This window comes from Oryctolagus cuniculus, chromosome 10, assembly GCF_051225735.1.
Source record: "Oryctolagus cuniculus isolate XC-2025 breed Fujian yellow rabbit chromosome 10, ASM5122573v1, whole genome shotgun sequence".
Classification (NCBI taxonomy): Eukaryota; Metazoa; Chordata; class Mammalia; order Lagomorpha; family Leporidae; genus Oryctolagus; species Oryctolagus cuniculus.
The window spans coordinates 112,438,330-112,459,587 of record NC_142876.1 but is presented as its reverse complement, the minus strand read 5'-3'; the positions used below and the strand labels follow the sequence as shown (position 1 = coordinate 112,459,587).

The 21,258-nt window shown below is 52.4% G+C and overlaps 1 long non-coding RNA gene across 29 annotated transcripts in view; it reads right to left on the bottom strand.

Annotated features, from left to right (window-relative positions):
* Nucleotides 1-1,915: 1,915 nt before the first annotated feature.
* The window catches only part of LOC103349169 (uncharacterized), a 34,017-nt gene continuing 14,674 nt past the window's right edge, over nt 1,916-21,258 (bottom strand). For 3 of the 29 annotated variants that reach the window (XR_016215035.1, XR_016215029.1, XR_016215028.1), the window contains 5 exons: nt 20,930-20,995; nt 20,642-20,817; nt 7,470-7,643; nt 6,652-6,873; nt 1,916-2,212 (listed from right to left, as the gene is read on the bottom strand). This is a non-coding gene — a long non-coding RNA (uncharacterized LOC103349169). Of the gene's footprint in view, nt 2,213-5,704; nt 6,520-6,651; nt 6,972-7,469; nt 7,644-8,153; nt 11,792-11,848; nt 13,647-15,719; nt 17,010-20,641; nt 20,818-20,929; nt 21,058-21,258 lie in introns of those variants that run through there. The other 26 variants (XR_016215022.1, XR_517386.5, XR_016215013.1 and 23 more) reach the window with 19 other exon arrangements.

Here is a 21,258-nt window from a genome sequence, read left to right as displayed (position 1 = left end):
AGATGATCCAGCTCACCTCTGGGAGCGTCACTGTCGCCGCGGGGCCCTCAGCAGGTGCTTGATACTCAGTACTCACGTGCTGCGAGTGCCTGCTTTCGGGGACTGTGATGGAGACAAGGCGACATGTGCAAGGGACGCAGAGGGTCCCACATAGGCTGGGGACCTGTCCCAGAGCCCCTGCTGGGACAATGTGTGTTACTGTCATCGTCGGCAAGGGCAGGATGGTAGTTTAGGTCTCTTTGCTGGAAGTCCTTGGGGGGCCAGCATCTGCCCCCTCTTGTTTTAATAACGGACCCTGGCTCCCTGGGGGCTCTCTCAACCACGCTTAGCCCAGGGGATCTGACAGGCCCTGGGGTGGGTCACCCCGGCGAGACACTCCCTGCTTCTGACGGCCTCGCCGACTCCTGCCACCATTCTTCCTTCTCCGTCTTCCGCTAGGCCATCCCACGCAGACCTCTCACTTCTCTGCAGCCCGCGCCGGCCCCCTCTTCGCCCGCTGTCTGGCCAATGCGCTCCAAGTCCTGCGGGGCGGCCTGGCGGAGGTGTCCAGGGTGAGCCCGGGGCTGCGGCACAACGGGCCCGCTGGGACGGCCCTGGCTTCTGCCGCGGGTGGGAGCCATGAGGGACCCACGGCCTGGCCCGTGCCGGCTGAAGAACACGGCACCTCAGCGGCGGTGCCGGGGCCCGACGCCACTGCGGGCGCTGTGCGGCTGACGAACACCCAGGAAGCCGGAGCCGGGACCTGAGGCACCCCTGCAGAGGGACCCAAGCTCCCCACGGCCTGGGGTACCCACGGCCAACCCCCAAAGGCTGCCGGGAGACGGCCTCTTCCCTCCAAATCACACATGGGTGCCCCTGATTGGTGGAAGCCAATCGGCGCCCTGGCCGTAGAGGAGTCTGGGAAATGTAGTTTGTTGTTTCCTCCTGACCGGCGTCCTCCGGGTCCAGCCTGGGGCAGCGTGGGCTCTGCGCCCTGTCACCTGCTCTCGCGGTGGTCCGCGCTAGGGGCTGGTGTGTTGGAGGCCCCGCTTCCCGAGAGCCTGTGAGGCAGGGGCCAACCACGTGGTCCTGGCTCCCCGGACCCCGGGGCCGAGGGTGAAGGCGCCCCGGCAGGCGGTGTAGCCAAAGCCCTCCACTTCCGCCGACTCGCTTCCCGCTCCTTGCGCCTGCTGCGGCTCCCACTCACTGTTCCCACCTGGGGTGAGGGGTGAGGGGTGCGGGCCTCGGCCCGTTTAACTTCTTCACCTGGGTCTCTCCAGGTGCCTGCTAGGTTGCCGCAACTTCATCCTTTCAGTTATGAAGACTTTTATTTTTATTTATTTGAAAGGCAGACATGGAAAGAGAGAGAAAGAGAGATCGCTTTCCTTTGCTAGCTCACTTCTCAAATGCCTGCAGCAGCCAGGGCTGGGCCAGGCCACAGCCGGGAGCCTTGCACTCCATCTTGCATTGTGGGCTCAGCGTTGACAGCTCCACGAAGAAACAAGGAGGCACTTGGCTTAGCGGCAAAGATGCCCAGGCTGACTGTTCCGGCCCCCACCCCAACCCAAATCCAGGCTGGGTGAGCCAGCCCCGAAAGCCCCGTCCCCTCCCTTCCCCTCTGCTCCACAGCCCTCCTCCCCCAGGCCTGGCATGTGCCAGGAAGTGCCACGGATTCCCCGTGTCTGAAGCGGGAGAGGCCGGGCCTCTCTAGGCTGCCCTTCCAGAAACTCTCCGGCCCCTTCCTGCCTGGCTTCCTGCCCAAGCGCTTCCTGGAAACCCGGCCCTGCCTGCCCCCAGCCCAGGGGCCCCTATTTCCATGGTCTGATTCACCGGACCCTCCCCAGGCAGGGGAATATGGAAAACAACTCCGGGGAGGAGCGAGAAGAGCCCAGGCTGGAGAATAGAATTTCTATCGTGTTTAAACACACATAGCCACTTAAGAAAAGAAAAACATTTTATTTGTTGATTTAATTAGTAGAGAAACAGAGAGAGAAAGCTCCCATCTGCTGATTCACTCCCAAAGTGCCTGCAACAGCCAGGGCTGGGCAGGGCCAGAGCCAGGGACTTCATCTGAGTCTCCCATAAGGATGGCAGGGACCCATCACCACGGCCTCCCAGGGGCTCATTAGCAACAAGCTGGAATTGGGAGCGGCGCCAAGAGTTGAACCCAAGTGCTCTGATGTATCCCAGGCGACATCCTAACTCCTAGGTCAAATGCCTACCCGTAGAATTCCTGCAAAGAGGAATGAATGAAGCCTTATGAATATATAAAATTCAAATAGTGTTGTAAAATATGTATTTTATGAACAGGTACATGGGGATGGGAGAGCGTGCCACAAAGTTTGGGGACCTTCAGTCTAGTGCGTTTCTTCTCGACTCCCAGCACGAGCTTGTGTCAACTCTCAGTGGGAGAATGGGCGGGAGGGGCAGCCTGACTGGCAAGGAAGGGGGAGGGGCTCTCGTGTTGCACGGGGCGAGGTGTTAGGAATGGGGGATTTTCTTGCTTGAGAGAGGAACAAAGCTTGTGCCTGGTAAAACAAGGAGAACCCTGACTTGTCTTTTTATTTTTTATTTTTTTAAGATTTATTTATTTATTTATTTATTTGAGAGGCAGAGTTACAGACAGAGGGAGAGACAGAGAGGTCTTCCATCTGCTGGTTCATTCCCCAAATGGCCGCAAAGGCCAAGGCCGGGCCAGTCTGAAGCCAGGAGCCAGGAGCTTCTTCCAGGTCCCCCACATGGGTGCAGGGGCCCAAGCACTTGGGCTACCTTCCACTGCTTTCCCAGGCCATCAGCAGGGAGTTGGACTGGAGTGGACCAGCTGGGATTCAAACCGGTGCCCATATGGGATGCGGGCATTGCAGGTAGAGGCTTAAACTACTATGCCACCGCGCTGGTCTCCTGAGTTGGCTTTCACGGTTGATCAGATCCAACAGGTCTGTTTGACTGCATGTGACAGAAACCCAACTGGATGCTTCAGCGAACAATGGAAAATTCTTCCAGCTCCAGGAATGGCCACCTCCCGCGCCTCTGTGCGAGTTTCACTCTCCGTAGGCTTCTCCTGGTGCTGGTGAGAGGGTTCCCAAAGGCTTCAGGCTCATAATCAACCTACTCAGCAATTCCAGTGGAAAGAAAGCGTCCCTTTTCCCGTTAGTCCCAGAAAAAAAAAAAAAAAAACCCATAAGGTTGGCCAGGCATTGGCTCGGACTGGCTCACGTGCCCATCTCTGAATTATCCTTGGTGGCTCTGATTGGCCAGGCCTGTGCGAGGGAGGACGTCCACCCTCCCAAAATGTTTTAGGAATTCCCCTTCGGAATGGTCTGTTCCCCGAGGAAACAGATTTGGGGTGGCTGACGTCCCACACTCGCGCAGCCAGCTCTCAGGGTGTGTGGTTGGGCTTCCTCTGGGAAGCTGGCAGGAGCAGTGCCCCCAGTGGCATGTGTGTGGACAGCTGAGTGGGGTTTGGGGAGGACCATCGCAGAGGGCTAGGTGTAGCCCAGGGCAGGCGCCCCAGGGCATGTACTCCCTGGAGAAGGGGCAGTGTGGGCTTCCCATGGTAGCCTGGTGCTGGTCGGATGACGACCAGGGTAGCTGTAAAACCCAGTGGGGGAAATTGTCCCCCATCACTTAAACTTGGGATCAAACCCAGCTCTGTCACCATTGTGGATGTCCTCGGTGACTTATTCTTATCTGCTAGAAATAGGTGGAGTCCATCTGCCCACTCCTTGTATCTGGCTTTGGGCTGTGTGATCTGCATGGGACAATGGACAGCAATGAAGGTGACTCGGGCCCAGAGTTAAGAAGCTCTCAGTTCTGGGGCTCGAGCGTCCCTTTCTGGTGTTCCTGTAGCACAAACGTGTGCTCAGATTTTGGATGCAGTGTCCCAAAAATGTCAATATTTTTCTGTAAAGAGTTGCTTGTGAATATTTTTGGCTTTGCAGGCTGCACTATGTATGTCGCAAATACTCAGCTCTGGTACAATAGCACGAGGGAAGCCATCAACAATATATATATATAAAGGAGTGTGCATGACTGTGTACCAATAAAACTTTATTTACAAACACAGTGCTCTTAGGCTTGTTGGTCCCCGTCTCTATGCTTGTTCCATCAGTTTAGGAGAGAGTGTTTGGAAATCTCCAATCATAACTGGATTTCTCTATCTTTTGTTTCATTTATTCGGTTTTTGCTGCATGGATTTTGAAGCTGTGTTGTAAGGTACATTAACATTTAGGATTGTTAGCTTTTCTGGACCAATTAACCCCTTTATCATTGTTAAATGTCCCTCTTTATTCTCGGTAATGGTCTTTGTTCTGGAATCTACTTTTTATAGCCAGCCAGCTTTTTTTTTTTTTTTTTAGTAATTGCAGAGTACATATATGTTTCCATTCTTTTATTTATTTTTCCTGATCTGTAGTTTTTGTATTTAAAGTGAATTTCTTGTAGGCAATGTAGAGTTAGGTCATTTTTTAAAAAAAATTCTATCTGAAATTTGCTGCCATTAACATTTAAAATGATTATTGATGTGGCTGAATCTAGCACACTGCTAGCTGCTTCCTGTGAGCTCTGTCCCATCCGTTCTTGTTTTTTCTTCTATTCCTGCCCTGTTTCTCATCTGCAGTGTCTAATGTGCCGTTAATCTTATCCACTGCATTTTTCACTTGTGCAAGTTTGAGTTTTTTATATCTTAATTTTCTCTCTTCATCATGTTCATGTTTTATTCTGCCTTCTTGAACATAGTGAACATGTTTTTAACAGGTTTTTGAAAAATTTTCTATATCTTCTGGGGCTGGTGTTGTGGCGTAGCAGGTGAAGTCATTGCCTGCGATGCCAGCATCCCATATGGGAGCTCGTTGGAGTCCCAGCTGTCCCACTTCTGATCCAGCTCCCTGCTAATGCACCTGGGAAAGCAGCAGAAGGTGGCCCAAGTGTTTTCCCCTGCTTCCACACAGGAGACCCAGAAGAAGCTCCTGGCTTCTGATTTCAGCCTGCCCAGCCCTGTTGCGGCCATGTGGGGCGTGAACCAGTGAATGGAAGATCTCTCTCTATTTGTAATTTTGCCATTTTTTTCAAATCACACATAAAATAGTGTTTCCTCTTGGTTAATGTCTGTCTTTTCCAGAAGACTGAATCTGAGGAAGGCATCCAACACTTGGTGCATGATAAGTGATTTGGTGTTGAAAATAATAGGATTTTCCTAGTCAGAACTCTTGATTTTCCCAAGAGTTTGTTTTTTTTTTTTTTTTTTGCAAGTGATGGAATTGCAACTCAAATTGCTCACACAAAACCAAGGCAGTGTGGCTGACGCAACTGGGAGGTACGAGGCACTGAACAGAAACAGAATCACACAGAGCAGTCTTTCCATCCGTCTCTCTGCTCTGCATTATGTGGGCTTTTCCCAGGTGGCACAGAAGTCCTTGCGCGCTCGGGTCTCATCTTACCAGCTGAACCACCTTGTGGCAGAAGACTTTACTTTCCCGACGGTTCCAGCACAAGTCCCAGATTTGCTCTGATTGGCCCAGCCCGTGCCACAAGTTATCCAGTCGCTGAAGCCAGGGGCATCTAGCACTGTCTTATACTTGGAGTGATAGCTGAGTGCACCCTGAGCTCAGGATGTAGGAGCTTTGTGAAGGTGGAGATGAGGAGAGGGGCTTTCCAGGCAATGCTTGAGGGCGGGTGGTGTCGGGTGGGGGAGGGGAAGGTTGGAGGAGAAAACTGAATTCCTTACACTGCCTCCTAAATGTTCTTCCACTCACTCCTTCATCTTCACTGTCAAGCGCTCTGGCTGAAACCCCCACCAGTGGCACAGTCTGTTGATGCAGGCCAGCTGTTTCTTTGAGAATAACTAGCATGTTCAAAGCCATCTTGCTGAAGAGCTGCTATGGCAATGAGGGGTTGAAGGCCTAGAATACAGGACCCCCAGAGAGGTGCACCTGCCATTTGGCACTGTGTCTCTCTCCAGGCACTTACTGGTCCTCAAAGGCTGGGAGGTTAAGAACACTAAGCTCTTAGCAGATTCTTGAGCCCAGGAAGATGAAATTTGGAATTCAGAGACTTCCAGGGAGAGGGGAGGTTGTAGTGGGTCGACAAGAAGAAGCTAGTCCACAAAAGAGGGTGTTGAGGGGGCAGAGGGTCCCAGAAGCAGGAGATGGCCATGAAGTGGTCCAGGAGGCAGCCGCTGGAGAGCAGATCGGAGGGAGGGTGGAGGCAGGAAGAGAGAGGGTCCCAGGCCTGATTCACCAAGCACTGTTGCAGCAGGAGACAGACTGGGTCTTGGGCCACACGGCTCTGCGTTATTAACCCCATTTTCCCATGACCTTTTTGATGCTCCACTACCTGTGAGCACAGGTCATTCGAACAGTTCGAGAAGGCCCAGGCTGCCATCCCTGGAGGCGCTGAGGGAGCCCAGGGGTGAGTTTCCTGGGAGGGTGGAGGCGGGCAGGTGGTGCTGGAACTCGGGCAGTGAGCCGGCTCTCACTTTTCGTCCTCAGAGAAGCCAGAGGCTGACAGAAGGTAAACGGCTGACCTGGGGCCACGCGGAGGCTGCACGGCAGAGCAGGGACTCAGCTCCAGGAAGGTTGGGTCTTGAAGTGCATGCTTGGTCCACTACTTCCTGGCTGAGGGAGAGGCGGGGGCTCTGGGGAGCTGGAGGGAGGGGACGGGGCTACTGCTCACCTGACTGCCTGCTTGGATGGCAGGTTTCCTTCCACCCCACTGCTGAGCAGCTCTCCCGGGAATGGCCCTGGAGAGAGCCCTCTGTGATGGGCACAGCAGTGCTTAGGCTACCTGAGGACGCCGCCTGCTGCTGGACCGGCGGCCCCAGGAGGAGGAGGGTTCCGTGTCCTCCGTGTGTCGCGCTCTTTCCAATACAGAACTGGACCTCCTGCATCGACGTCTCTGCAAGAACATCTGTCACTCAGCCGGCGCCACGCCTCAGGACACCGACGCCGACCCCGAGCCTGTGGCCAGGGTGGCAGAGCCAGGCACCTCTCCTCCTGGGGAACATCGCACGGTGGTTTCCGTAAGTTGGCGGCGATTGCATAACTCCTTCACCAACTGCCACGCCGGATATGTTTTGCAACCCAGCCCGCCATGCCACATGTGTCAGCTGGCATGGGCCAGGCCTCCCAGAGAGGCCGGAGCAAGACTGAGAGGGAAACTCGACTGATCGTGCCTCCCAGGAAGCCAGCAGCCTCAGGCCCCTGCTCCTCACTCTGCAGGCTGAGCCAGGGCCCCTGGCCAGGGAGAGCAGGAGGGTTCCAGGAACTGCCCCGCCCCCCGCCATCCTCCCATCAGAAAGACATGAGATCCACCCAGGAGGGTATGGTTTTCGAGAAGCCATCATTATATGCTAAGAGCTCCTCTTGGGGTTCCGGTGCCCTGAAGTCAGAGTGGAGAGAGATCCTCACCCATCAGTCCACGGTGGGATCCCACCCAGGGCATGAGCCTTGAGAGAGCTTGCAGTGCCCTGATTGGCCGTGCCTAAAACTCACCTGTAAATATTTGCTGAGTGCTAGGCCCGGCCACAGCTTCTTGGGTTACAGAGATATCGTGGTCATTCGTTTGCCCTCAAGAACTCGCTTTTTAGTAGGATAAACGGGCTTAAAACAAACTTTAAAAATAATCCACTATCCGATTTGATTCACACAAAGATCCTGCAAGAGAGACTGTTAGATACATTAGCTTATTCTGCAGATAAGGAGACAGGGGCTCAGAGAACTCCATGGTTCACATGCAGCTTAATGGACTGCTAGATGCCTGATAAATACCAGCCCTAAGAGCAATGCAGCCTTCCCAGCCCTCAGCATGCCTGGCCAGAGAGACAGAGAGAGAGAGAGAGAGAGAGAGAGAGAAAGAGAGAGAGACAAGGACTGGCGATGCCGGAAGAGCCTGGCCCCGTGCACCAAGGCAGGAAGAAGCCGAAAAGTGCTGACGCTTCCTGCAGCACAGAGCCCAGATGGTTTGGCTGGGGACCCCTGAGTGTCTGAGTGCGCTCCCAAAGCACAGTCCTGCGGCCAGAGCGATGCTGCCGTCCACCGTGGGCTGCACACACACAGCAGTCCTGTACGATTACCATGGAGCTGGAAAACCCCTGCCACCAAGTGACTCACAGCCACGGCGAGGCGTGGCACAAGGCATCGCTCACGGGTGTGGGGACGCCGCCGGTGTGAACACACCTGGTGATGCACGGCCACCCACATCAGCAGCGTTGCGGACACTTGCGGGCAGGCTTCGTGCTGCAGGAAGATGATGTGCCAGGAAGTCGCTGGCTTACGTATTCGCTGTGCTACACTTTCTGTCGTTATTTCCGAGTGGACGCCTTCTACTCTTTTTAAGGCAAGGACTGTGTTGCGCCGGCAGCAGCCTCCTTTCTCTCCCGCTTACCAGGTCTCTTCACTGCAGCACTGCCTCTTGGATTTGATTTTCATCTTTGTGTCATTTCGTTCACTGTGGTCCTAGGACCATAGGCTATGCTATCGCATATGTGTGAGGATATCTCAAAAATCCATGGCAGTGTGTAGTACGAACAATTAAGCATAGTTTTCAAAAGTATTTGCACCCGGCCGGCGCCATGGCTCACTAGGCTAATCCTCCGCCTTGCGGCGCCGGCACACCGGGTTCTAGTCCCGGTTGGGGCGCCGGATTCTGTCCCGGTTGCCCCTCTTCCAGGCCAGCTCTCTGCTGTGGCCCGGGAAGGCAGTGGAGGATGGCCCAAGTGCTTGGGCCCTGCACCCGCATGGGAAACCAGGAGAAGCACCTGGCTCCTGTCATCGGATCAGTGCGGAGCGCTGGCCACAGCGCGCCGGCCGCGGCGGCCATTAGAGAGTGAATCAACGGCAAAGGAAGACCTTTCTCTCTGTCTCTCTCTCTCACTGTTCACTCTGCCTGTCAAAAAAATAAATAAAATAAAAATTAAAAAAAGTATTTTCACCCAAGTCAATGTATCTTTTCAACATTTATTTATTTATTTGAGAGGCAGAAAGACACAGAGAGAGAGAGACAGAACACTCCTGTCTACTGGTCTGCTCCCCAGATGCCCAGAACAACACCAGGAGCTAGAAACTTTTTCTTTTCCTCCTTCCTTCCTCCCTCCCTCTCTTTTCTCTTCTCTTCTCTTCTCTTCTCTTCTCTTCTCTTCTCTTCTCTTCTCTTCTCTTCTCTTCTTCTCTTCTCTTTTTAGGATTTTTTATTTATTTATTTTAGAGGCAGAGTTACAGGGAGAGACAGAGAAAGGTCTTCCATCTGCTGGTTCACTTCCCCAAATGGCCTCAAAGGCTGGAGCTGAGCTGATCCAAAGCCAGGAGCAGACAAAGAGAAAGGTCTTCACTCTCCAAATAGCCACAATGGCCGGAGCTGTGTTGATCCAAAGCCAGGAGCCAGGAGCTTCTTCCAGGTCTCCCTTGTGGGTGCAAGGGCTCAAGCACTTGGGGCATCTTCCACTGCCTTCCCATAGCAGAAAACTGGATTGGAAGAGGAGCAACCAGAACACGAGTCGGCCCATACGAAATGCTGTTGCTACGGGCAGAGGCTTAGCTTACTATGCCACAGCACCAGCCTCAGGAGTTAGAAACTTAATTCAGGTTTATCACAACAGCATAAGGAATCCAATCACTTGAGCCATCCCTGCTGCCCTCCAGGGCCTGCCTTAGCAGGAAGCTGGAGTCAGGAACCAAAGCCAGGAATTGAACCCAGGTACTCCCACAGAGGACACAGACATCTTAATCGGTTGGCTGAACATCCACGCCAAACTTGTCTTCTAATTCCAGGCTCTGAATATTTTGCAGCTCCTCACAGACACCCCATAGCCTAGGTCTGTGGTAGGCTGTACTGTCTAGGCTGGGGGAAGGGCACTTTCTGATGTCTGCACAATAACCAAATCTAACGCTGCGCTTCTTGGAACCTAACTCCCTATTTTTTTTTTTTTTTTTTGACAGGCAGAGTGGACAGTGAGAGAGAGAGACAGAGAGAGAAAGGTCTTCCTTTTGCCGTTGGTTCACTCTCCAATGGCCGCCGCTGCAGCCGGCGCACCGCGCTGATCCTGGCAGGAGCCAGGAGCCAGGTGCTTTTCCTGGTCTCCCATGGGGTGCAGGACCCAAGCACCTGGGTCATCCTCCACTGCACTCCCTGGCCATAGCAGAGAGCTGGCCTGGAAGAGGGGCAACCGGGACAGAATCCGGCGCCCCAACCGGGACTAGAACCCGGTGTGCCGGCGCCGCAAGGTGGAGGATTAGCCTATTGAGCCACGGCGCCGGCTTCCTAACTCCCTATTCAATGATGCACAACTGTGATTAGAACCTCTCTGTTAGAGAATTTCTTTGGCTACAGCTGCTTCTGTCCGACAGTTACTATCTCCTGTCACAGGGAGTCTGGTGGTAGGCGTTCTTGGTCTGGCTTACAGAGTGGCTCAGGGGCATCACCCAGGCCACCTTGGCTGTATGTCTGTCCCCTCTGCCAGCCGTGACAAATTTGCTTTCATCCCCAGGATTGGCTCTTCAAGGTCGGAAAATGGCTGCGTCGACTCCAGGGATCATATCACAGCAACGTCCACGGAACAGATGTCCCCAAGGCCCCACCTGTGACAGATATGCATGCCTCATCTATGCCGGGCTCAGGTTCCGTGGCCGTCACAAGCATCCCGAAGTGACAGCGGCTTTAACAGAGGCACTGTTTAGCTCTCAAGGGGCAGTCCAAGTCGGGGCTTATTTGTGGTCCACAATGAAGAGGACCCTGGTGTCTCTGCCTGTCCCATGAGCCCTTCCTTTGTGAGCCAAGATGGCTGTGCCAGCTCCTGCCATCATGGCTTTCGTTCGTTCTAGCCGGCTGGAAAGGGGGCAGGTGCTGGACACCCCACTTCCTCTAAAGGCATGACCTGGAGGTTCAGAGATAACTTTCGCTCATCTCCTTCTGGTTCAACTAAATCAGCATCCATTCTGAAGCACAAAGAGGCTGGCACTTCAAGGCTTCGTTCTGGACAGTTCTGTGACAAAGGGGAGAAGTGGCTGTTGAGGATCCGAGAACATTCTGGCCCAGAGCGGAGTTCTGATGAGGAGCAGACTGAGCAGGGCCCACTCCGTGGGGCTGGGAGACGGGAAGCAGCCCTGGGCATCGTCCCGCCCCTCCCCCCCCTTACTGAGGGTCTGCAGGGGCCCACGCACTTTGGAAGGCACGGGTGTCCAGGGGGCAGACGCCACTTCAGTGACCCCCCAGAAACCACACGATGAAGAAGCAGGAGTGTTAGAATCTGAACCCAGAAAGGCGTCCAGCTGGGCCTCGCAGGGTGGGGCCTTGAGCGTGGGCTTTTCCCTCTGGCCCGAGATTCGGCCGCGTCCTGGTGTAGTGTCTTCCAATGATCGCTGTTGCTGCCGGAACTCGTTCCCGCAGTGGCTTCAGACAGCACCAGCCACCTCTGACTTCTGGGCCCTCTCAGAGGCGTCTCTGCCATCTCAAACTCGTCAGCTCCCAGCGGCCACCTGCTCACGACCCCTCCCTCCCTCATCCTGCTTCCGGCATTGTGGGGGCTTCTCCCCGGATTCCCCCTCTTCCCACCGCCCTCTCACAAGGGCCATGGTGAGCCCATGGGGGATAATCCAGGATAATCTCCCATCTTAAGATCCTTAACTTGATCCCATTTGTGAAGCCCCTTGGCCTTGGAAGGTGACATATTCCTGGCTTTGGGTGGTAGGACGTGGCCTCCAGGGAGGTGGCCGTTACTCTGCCTACTGATGGCTGAGTCAGGCTGTGTGCTTGCCCAGTGTGTCGATCCATTCACAATGACACGTGTTGACATTCCTTTTCTCCGAGAAAGCAGACTGTACTTTAAGGTAAACAAAGAGATTTTTAAAAATTAAAATATTTTAAAAGGATCTCTTAATTAGCTTTTTTATAAAAAGTTTTATTGATTTATTTAAGAGGCAGAATTACAGAAAGAGAAGGAGAGACAAGAAAGAAGTCTTCCATCAGCTGGTTCAGTCCCCAAGCGGCCACAACGGCTGGGGCTGGGCCAGTCCAAAGCCAGGAGCTTCTTCCAGGTCCCCCATGTGGGTGCGGGGGCCCAGGGACTTGGAACATCTACTGCTGCTTTCCTAGGTGCATTAGCAGGGAGCTGGATTGGAAGTGGAGCAGCTGGGACTTGAACTGGTGCCCATATGGGATGTCAGCACTGCAGGCCATGGCTTAACCAGCTGCACCACAGCACAAGCCCCTAAAGTAGGTTTTAAAATAATTTATTTTTAAAAATAAATGTATTGGCCGGCGCCGCAGCTCACTAGGCTAATCCTCCGCCTGTGGCGCCGGCACACCGGGTTCTAGTCCTGGTCGGGGCGCCGGATTCTGTCCCGGTTGCCCCTCTTCCAGGCCAGCTCTCTGCTGTGGCCAGGGAGTGCAGTGGAGGATGGCCCAAGTGCTTGGGCCCTGCACCCCATGGGAGACCAGGATAAGTACCTGGCTCCTGGCTTCAGATCAGCGCAATGTGCCGGCCGCAGTGCGCCAGCAGCAGCGGCCATTGGAGGGTGAACCAACGGCAAAGGAAGACCTTTCTCTCTGTCTCTCTCTCTCACTGTCCACTCTGCCTGTCAAATAAATAAATAAATAAATGTATTGAAGTGTAACTGACATAAGAAAAAATTCTTTCATTTTAGACACAGAGTTGGATGAGTTCTTGTAGTGGTACTGGCCATGCAGCTTCTACCACAATCAGCCTGGCCAGTCCCATCAGCCTGGACTTCATCCTTGGTCTCTTTGCAGTTGATCCCTTCCCCAGCCCAAGCAACCCCTGATCTTTCTGTTACTGTATCTGTACATTTTCTAGAATTTCATCAAACTGAATCATACAGCATCTGATCTTTTAAGACTTATTTGCTTATTTATTTGACACACAAAGAGACAGAGGCGTATCTTTCTTCTTCTTCTTCTTCTTCTTCTTCTTCTTCTTCTTCTTCTTCTTTTTTTTTTGGATAGGCAGAGTGGACAGTGAGAGAGAGAGACAGAGAGAAAGGTCTTCCTTTTTGCCGTTGGTTCAACCTCCAATGGTCGCCTGCGTCCAGCGCGCTGCAGCCGGCACACCACGCTGATCCGATGGCAGGAGCCAGGTACTTATCCTGGTCTCCCATGTGGGTGCAGGGCCCAAGTACTCGGGCCATCCTCCACTGCACTCCCTGGCCACAACAGAGAGCTGGCCTGGAAGAGGGGCAACCGGGACAGAATCCGGCGCCCCGACCGGGACTAGAACCCGGTGTGCCGGTGCCGCAAGGTGGAGGATTAGCCTAGTGAGCCGCGGCGCCAGCCAGAGGCGTATCTTTCATGTGCTGGTTCACTCCACAAATGCCTGTGACAGGCAGGGCTGCACCAGGCCAAATCCAGGAGCCAGGAGCTCTCCCACATGAGCTGTCACTGCTGCCTCCCAGGGCGTGCATGAGCAGGAAGCTGGGTCGGAAGTGGAGCCGGGACTCCTATGTCTAATGCAGGTGTCCCAGGCACCCAGGGCCCACCCCCAGCTGATGGTCTTTCGTGTTTGACTTCTTTTCCTTAGCTTGATGTGTCTGAAATGCATCCACGCCATTGTGTAAATGGATATTTCATTCATTTGGTTTGTTGAATACTATTCCATAACACGGATGCGACAGAACTTGTTCATCCATTTCCCCAGCTGATGAAACCCGGGTCATCATGTCCTGTTTGGGGATATTGTGAGTGAAGCTGTTTGAACACCATTACACACAGGTCTTGTTTTCATTTTGTCTGTCTATCTATCTATCTATCTATCTATCTATCTATCTATCTATCTAAACCTGGGAAGGAATGGCTGGATAGCATGGTAAATAATGGCTAACTGTAAAACACTGCCATCCTGGTTTCCAAAGTGGCTGTCCCATGTTGCATCTCCACTAAGTATGAAAACAGCAGGTGCCACCCCCCACCCTCAGCACTTGCTGTGGTCGGTCTTCTACACTTCGGCCTCAATGCATTTCCCTGATGGCACCGAGCATCTTCCTGGGCTCCTACTGGTCTTTCACAGATCTTCCTTTACGAAGTGACTGTTCACATAGTTTGTCCATTTAAAGTAATCAAGTAGGTTGTCTTATGGTTGAGTTGTAGTGCCCCCCCCCTTTAAAAATTCTGGATATAAGCCTTTACCAGATATACTTTTGAGTATTTTTTCAGATTACGGGGTTATCCAAGCTCCAATCTTAAGACAGTTAGAAGGGCCGGTGCCGCGGCTCACTAGGCTAATCCTCGGCCTGCAGTGCCGGTACCCATGGTTCTAGTCCCGGTCGGGGTGCCGGATTCTGTCCCGGTTGCCCCTCTTCCAGGCCAGCTCTCTGCTGTGGCCCGGGAGGGCAGTGGAGGATGGCCCAGGTCCTTGGGCCCTGCACCCGCATGGGAGACCAGGATAAGTACCTGGCTTCGGATTGGCGCAGTGTGCCGGCCGCAATGCAATGGCCGTAGTGGCCACTTGGGGGGTGAACCAACGGAAAAAGGAAGACTTTTCTCTCTGTTTCTCTCTCTCACTGTCTAACTGCCTGTCAAAAAAAAAAAAAAAAGAAAGAAAGAAAGAAAGAAAGTAGAAGAATAACAAACTAAGCAAAAAGTAAGCTGAAGAAAAGGAAATTAAAAAGCAGAAATCAAAGGGAAAATAGAAATAATAAAACATAAATAGAAGAAATGTTTTTTAATGGCAAATAAATTGATAAGCCTATCTCTTAGACTAAATGGACCAAGAAAAAAAGTCACAAATTACAACTCATCAAAATCAGAAAACAAAAGAGGGAACAACACCACAGATTCTTCAGACACTTAAAAGATGATAAAGAAACAATATGAACAACTTTGTACCAGTAAATTTGCAAATTCAGATGAAATAGACAGTTTCCTTGAAAGACATGAATTACCAAAACTGATCCAAGAAGAACCAGAAATTCTGAATAACCCTAAACCAACTAAAGAAGCCAAATTTGCCACTAAAAACCCTTCCACAAAGAAATCATTTAAGGAAAACTATTTCATAATTTAGAAAAAGGGGGGCCGGGGCTGTGGTGTAGCGAGTAAAGCCGCTGTCTACAGTGCTGGCACCCCATATGGGCGCTGGTTCGAGTCCCGACTGCTCCTGTTCTGATCCAGCTCTCTGCTATGGCCTGGGAAAGCAGTGGAAGATGGCCCAAGTCCCTGGGCCCCTGCACCTGCATGGGAGACCCAGAAGAAGCTCCTGGCTCCTGGCTTCAGATCAGCATAGCTTTGGCCGTTGTGGCCAATTAGGGAATGAACCAGCAGATGGAAGACCTCTCTCTCTTTCTCTCTCTCTCTCTCTCTCTCTGCCTCTCCTCTCTCTGTGTAACTCTAACTTTCAAATAAATAAATAAATCTTTAAAAAAAAGAAGGAACACTTTTAAACTAATTTTATGAGACAAGTATTATCCTGATACCAAAACAGACAAAAGCATAACAAGAAAAGATAACTATGGACCCAAATCCCTTATGAAAAAGTCTTTAACAAAATTCTAGCAAATTAAATACAGAAATATCAGAAAAAATAAAATGCATAATTTCTAGGTAGGGCTTAACCCAGGAATACAAAGTTCATATAATATCCAAAAGTCAACCGATATAATTCACTGTATTAATACAACAAGAGGAGAAAGCTGTATTATAACTATTGAAAGATGCAGAAAAAGCACTTGAAAACCTTCAACACAGTTTCGCAATAAAAATTCTCAGCAAACTTGGAATAGAAGGAAATGTACTCGGTCTGATGATAAACCTATTTGTAGGGTTTTGAAAGTTTATTTTTTTAGATTACAAGAATCCTATGCTTTTTGTAATGCCATTACAATTCAAACAGTGCCACTCAGAGACACCCAACATAATGTACTTTTATACAGCATCATATTCTGTGTGTGTGTGTTTTAATACAAATGGAACCACAATACATCCTTTATTCTATAACAGGGATGGGGAATATATTTTCTCTGAAAGGCCATTTGGATATTATAACAGCAGTCACAGGCCATACAAAATGATCAATGTAAAAATAACCTGCTACAGATTGACTGAATTTCGAGTCCCTCCTGCGGTCGCCGTGGCAGGGCCAGAACGAATGATTTTGCAGCTCTCAGGGGGCCTGTGGGCTGGATGTTCCCCACCCCTGTTCTGTAACTTGGTTTTTTGGACTTAAAAAGGGCAGTTTCAGGATCTCTGCAAAATTGGAAGGGAAGTACAGAGATTTCCCGGGACCGGCTGCCCCGCGGGCATAACCGCCCTCACTCCTGCCCCCTACCTGCATCTGCATACTAGAGGCGTCTGTTCCAAAGGCTGTGGGTGATTGTAGAGGCTTGTTAACTGACATGGATGCCGCTTTGGTTACTGTTGCCACTTTAAGTGATGGCCGGGCACTAATTCTCCCACGTGCTTGCACCTCTGCGTGCTGTATCACTGAGCGCGTGTTTGTGATGTGAGCAGTTTAAATTTAGATCCTGCTGCCCTTCCTAAGGAGCTGCGTCAACTTTCACTCGCACCAGCCGTGTCCAAGAGAACCTGCTTGCTGTCGCCGTGGGATGGATGACGTGGTTCTTGTTATTTATGCAAATGGCTTTTGCCAATCTGCCCGATGAAAAGTGGTGTCTCCTTAAGTTTCCACTTATTAGATCAGAAATGAGGGCATGCTTCCTTTTCAAATCTTTATTGACCATTCTTTCTCTTCTCGTGTGAATTGCCTGTTTTTCCATTGGGTTATTTGGCTTTTTCTAATTGATTTTTAGGAATGCTTTGCATTTATAGATACGGCTGTTACTTCATTATAGACATGGCAAATACTGTGTCGATCTATTGTTTGTCTTTTAAATTTGTTTGTAGTATGTTTTATGAGGCAGAAGTTGGAATTTCTGAATAGTTCAATAAATCAATCTTTTTTCTTTATAGCTTCTGCTTTCCTTGCAACACTTATAAAATTCCTTCCCACTCCAAGGTCACATATTTTATCTTGGTATGTAGTAAATTCCTATGCTTCAACTGTATTGGTGAGACTTGAATACTGAAGTTAGCTGTTGGGTACAGAAATTTTTAAATATTATTTTATTTCACCTTTTGTGTACCTCAAATATTTTGCAATTCTTCAAAGATTTAGTTATTTATTTGAAAGTCCGAGTTAACAGAGAGGCAGGAGAGACAAAGAAAGAGAGAGATCTTCCATTCACTTGTTCACTCCCCAAATGGCTGCAAATGGCTAAGGTTGGGCCAGAACAAACCCAGGAGCTAGGAGCTTCTTCTGGGTCTCCCACACAGGACACTGGCACAGCAGACCGCAGCTTAACCTGCCGGCCCCTGCAATTTATTTTTTAGAAGTAATAAAGAGGGGGATGGTGCTGTGGTGTAGCAGGTAAAGCCTCTGCCTGCAGCGCCAGCATCCCATATGGGCGCTGGTTCAAGTCCCGGATGCTCCACTTCTGATCCAGCTCTCTGCTATGGCCTGGGAAAGCAGTAGAAGATGGCCCAAGTCCTTGGGCCCCTGCACCCGAGTGGGAGACTCGAAAGAAGCTCCTGGCTCCTGGATTCAGATCAGTGCAGCTCCAGCCGTTGTGGCCATCTAGGGAGTGGGCCAGCGACTGGAAGACCTCTCTCAGTGAGAGAGAGAGACAGACAGAAACGTCTTCCTTTTCTGTTGGTTCACTCCCCCAAATGGCTACTATGGCCGGCACGCTGAGCCGATCCGAAGCCAGGAGTCAGGTGCTTCCTCCTGGTCTCCCATGTGCAGTGCCCAAGGACTTGGGCCATCCTCCACTGCCTTCCTGGGCCACAGCAGAGAGCTGAATTGGAAGAGGAGCAACCAGGACAGAATCTGGCACCCTGACCGGGACTAGAACCCGGTGTGCCAGCGCCGCAAGGTGGAGGATTAGCCTATTGAGCCGCAGCGCCAGCCTGTAACTCTGACTTTCAAATAAATAAATAAATCTTTAAAAAAATAATAAAGAGGGGAATATTTAAATTTTTGATTATGTTACGCTATCAGAAAAACTCCAAATCTGGCTGAAAAAAAAAATCCCCTCTCCAATTTTTTAAAAATTAAAACATTGTTTAAAAATATTTTTTAATTGGAAAGTCAGTGAAATAGAGAAAGGGATAGACAGAGAGAGGGATCTTCCATCTGCTGGTTCACTCCCCTAATGGTCACAATGGTCAGCGCTAGACCAGGCCAAAGCTGGAAGCCAGGAGCTTCCTTTGGTTTCCCACAAAGGCAGCAGGGGCCCAAGCCCTTGAGCCGTCCTCCACTGCCTTCTCAAGCCATTAGCAGGGAGCTGGATTGGAAGTGGAGCAGCCAGAACATGAAGCAGCGCCCACAAGGGATGCTGGCATCACAGGCAGCTTTACCTGCCACAACAAAATGCCGGAACCCCAAAATGAAAACATTTAAAAAATTTTCTTTGAAAGGTAGAAAAACATAAACAGACAGAAACAGAATCTTCCGTCCACTGGTTCACTCTCCATGTGCCTGCTACAGACAGGAGCCCAGAACTAAGTCTGGATCTCCTAGGTGGGTGGCAGGAACCCAGCTACTTGAACCACCATCTGCCGCCTCCCAGGGTGTACACCACTAGCAGGAGCGAGAACAGGAAGCAGAGCCAAGACTCGAACCCGAGCACTCCAGCATCCCAGGCAGCGTCTTCGCTTTCCGCCTTGGTTAGGAGCACTGCACACACGTGGATCACACACGGCCTTTTGTGCCCGGCTCCAATCACGTAGCATCTCCAAGCGGTCCTGAGTGTCAGGTCACTTTCGCAGCTGGATTGCGTGGACAGCCCATCGTATGGACAGGCCACGCTTCGTTAACCCATTCAGCAGCTGATGGGCACTTGGGTTATTTCCACTTCTTAGCCGTTATGACGAGCCCTGGGCACACACATTTTCCCGGGGCTGTGTTTTCATTTCTCTGGGTGGATACCTAGGACTGCACTGCCGGGCCCCGTGAGCGTTCAATGTCTTGCATTCCCTGGGATTCTCCCAGCAGCCTCTGGATGTGCGCCCAACCGGAGCCCACATTCCTGGTCCCCAAATGCGGTCCCATTCTCAGTGGCTGGGGTGGGGTCTAGGTTGTGGGCAGGTCAGCTTGGGGTGAGGGAGGACACAATTTGCCCAGTGACGTGGGGAAAAAGGACAACAGGCCTCCAATTGCTCTCTCGTCCAAGAGGAGGCTCATCTGTAGGTGCCACCGGGCAGCTGTGACAATCCCTGATTAAGTCGCCAGTGTGGTAGCCAAAAGCTACACTCCCCTGTGCAACGCCCCCTCCCTGCCTGGTCTCTATCCACTCCTAAGATAAGGGCCATCCGCCAAGGATCCTGCTGAACACCTGCCACTTACTGTACATGAGCCCGGAGTCAGGCCACGTCCTGGGATCCCTCCCGGCCTCACAGCAGCCCGCGAGGGGTCATCTGGGCCAGGTGAGGAACTGCACATGTCCCGACACTCCCCAGGAGGCCAAGGCCAGCATTGCTCTTGAAGACCCCCAGGGGTCACCCCCTCAGTGTCTGTGCCCAAGTTTTGCATTTGCAATGCTCTGTACAAACGTTGAGTGTGAAAATACAGAACGCAGAAATGTCATACTGACTTGTAAACACGATTAAAGTGAAATCATGGGGGCCAGTGTTGAGGCACAGCAGTTAAAGCTGCTGCTGCACTTCCAATCCAGCTGCTAATGGCCCAAACACCCCTGCTGGCGAGGTGGGAGACCAGGGTCACACTCCTGGCTTCTGCCTGGCCCAGCCCATCTGGGCCATCTGGGTCTCCCACAGAGGACGCAAGCACGCGAGCCCTCGCCTGCCGCCTCCCGGGTTGCCCACTCACAGGAAGCTGGCTCGGAAGCAGCGGAGCTGGGGACTGAGCCAGGCACTCCAACGTGGCACGTGAGTGTCCTGGGCGACGGCTGAGCCGCTGCACCAAACGCCCAGCCCATGGCTTGCTTTCCTTTCTCTCGGCACCACTGGGGAGTTGGCATTGATTGCTGTGTGGTGCTCTCCTGCATGGCTACAGTGATTCCTTTCTCCACACGGCTGTGCCACACCTGTGGGCCGTGTGTGGGCGTGTTATCCGTGGGCCAGGTCATTTCTGTGGCTGTTGTGAGTCCTGTGGAACTGCCGAGCTGGTGCGCACACGTCTCTTTGCTAGGGCGGCCACACCCCTGCCAAAGTGTGGTCCCCAGCACACACGCCCACCAGCCATGTGCATGCCTTCTGCTCTGGTGCCAGGCCTCCCTGCCGGCTTCAGGGCCTGTCCGCCCATCCTTGGGCTTCCTCCTGCGGCACGTGCATCTGGACGAAGGCTTCCCCACTTTGCCAAGGGTGGGAGTCCCCTTAGGCACACCTAGAGCTTTTCACAGCCTTCGCAGGCGGGCTGCACCCTGCGCAGTTTCGAAGGCAAAGCACACAGAGCCCCAGGTCCCCGGGGAAGGGGCTGAAGCAAGAGGAGCTGACGCTTGGATCCCGGGCAAGCAGGACCCTTGGTGTCGTCATGGTCCCCTGAGAGCCCCAGCCCCAGCCTGCGTCACGCTGGGCCAGGTCTGCAAAGCTCCGGAGTTGGGGGTGGAGGAGACATCCGAGGTCCCAGTGCCACCTCCTGGGTCTGGTTAGGGTTAGTCCTCAGTCCCGCTCGCCCCCACCTCCGCTCTGCATCACGGGGACCTACCTGACAGGTGGATTCAGCCAATGGGAGCCGGTGCAGGAGACCAGGCGGGTGGGAGGAAGGGGGCAGCCAGGGAGTTTCCGCTCAGCTCCGTCTCGGGTGGCTCCGCCGGCTGGCTCTCTCTGCTCTGTGGCTCCAGCTGCCACTGGAGTGGATGCTGCGCTTCTCTCTTTCTAGCCCTGGGGGAGGGAACAGCTTCCTTTACTCAGTTCTGTGCTGCCCCTGCCCGCCTGTTCTCAGCAGCTCTACCTCCTGCACAACCCTGTCCCCGAATGGAAGCATTTCAATTACATTTCCGACTTTCCAGTGGTTTCTGCTTTCCCGGCTGGGCCCTGGGGATCCGGCCTCTTCTTCACACTGTGTTAGACGGAGGTGGATGGATGGTGGACAAATATGGAAACTCAGTTGCGACAGGTGCCCTGCAGAGGACAGAACAGGGCTTCTTCCTAGAGGTGAGACCCATCCTTGCAGGGTGGGGGCAGAGAAGGGCCACTGGAGAGAGAGGCAGGACAGGCAGCCAGAGAGCAAAGGAAGCCAGCATGGACTGCGGGTCTGCTACTTTTATGCATGCGCCAGCCACCTCAGCCACGTCCTGTGCGGCTCAATCTGGTGATCAGCTT